The sequence below is a fragment of the Protobothrops mucrosquamatus genome, unplaced genomic scaffold, assembly GCF_001527695.2.
Source record: "Protobothrops mucrosquamatus isolate PMUCROS unplaced genomic scaffold, P.Mucros_1.0 scaffold1690, whole genome shotgun sequence".
Classification (NCBI taxonomy): domain Eukaryota; kingdom Metazoa; phylum Chordata; class Lepidosauria; order Squamata; family Viperidae; genus Protobothrops; species Protobothrops mucrosquamatus.
This window is the reverse complement of record NW_015387843.1, coordinates 185254-186106: the sequence shown is the minus strand read 5'-3', so window position 1 is coordinate 186106 and position 853 is coordinate 185254.

Sequence of the window (853 nt, the reverse complement as noted above, 5' to 3'; positions counted from 1 at the left end):
CGCAACGCCTCCATCTTGCGCGGGTCCATCGCGATGCCCTCGGGGGTGATGATGTGCCCAAGGAACTCTATGTAAGTCTGGAAGAAGTAACATTTCTCCAACTTCGCATAGAGGTGATTCTCCCGCAGGCGCTGCAGGACCTGGCGGACATGCTGGAGGTGGCTCTCCTGGTTCGGGGAGTAAATTAAAATGTCATCCAGATAGACCACCACGAATCGGTCCAACATGTCCCGGAACACGTCGTTCATCAGGTGCTGGAAGACCGCGGGAGCGTTGGTCAGCCCGAACGGCATGACGGTATACTCGAAGTGGCCGTATCGGGTGCCAAACGCCGTCTTCCACTCATCCCCCTCACGCACGCGCACCAGGTTGTAGGCCCCTCGGAGGTCTAGCTTCGTGAAGATCGAGGCCTCTCGCAATCGCTCCATCAGCTCGGGAATGAGCGGCAGGGGGTAGCGATTCCGCACTGTGATGGCGTTCAAGCGCCGGTAGTCACAGCACAGGCGTAGGTCCCCCGTCTTCTTCTTCACGAAAAGGACCGGGGCCGAGAGCGGGGAGGACGAAGGCCGGATAAACCCACGGGCCAGGTTCTTCTCTAGGAAATCCCGTAGGGCGGCCAACTCGGGCTCCGACATGGAGTACAGGCGGCCCACAGGCAATGGCGCGTTGGGCAGCAGATCCACCGGGCAGTCGTAGGGTCGATGCGGGGGTAAGCGGTCCGCCTCTTTTTCGCTGAACACATCGGCAAAGGATGTCAGCTCAGGAGGCAGGGAGATGGCTGGGGTGGAGACGTCCTGGCCGGCACAGGTGTGACGGTGGTGATCAACACACTGCAGGCTCGGGAACGAGATGG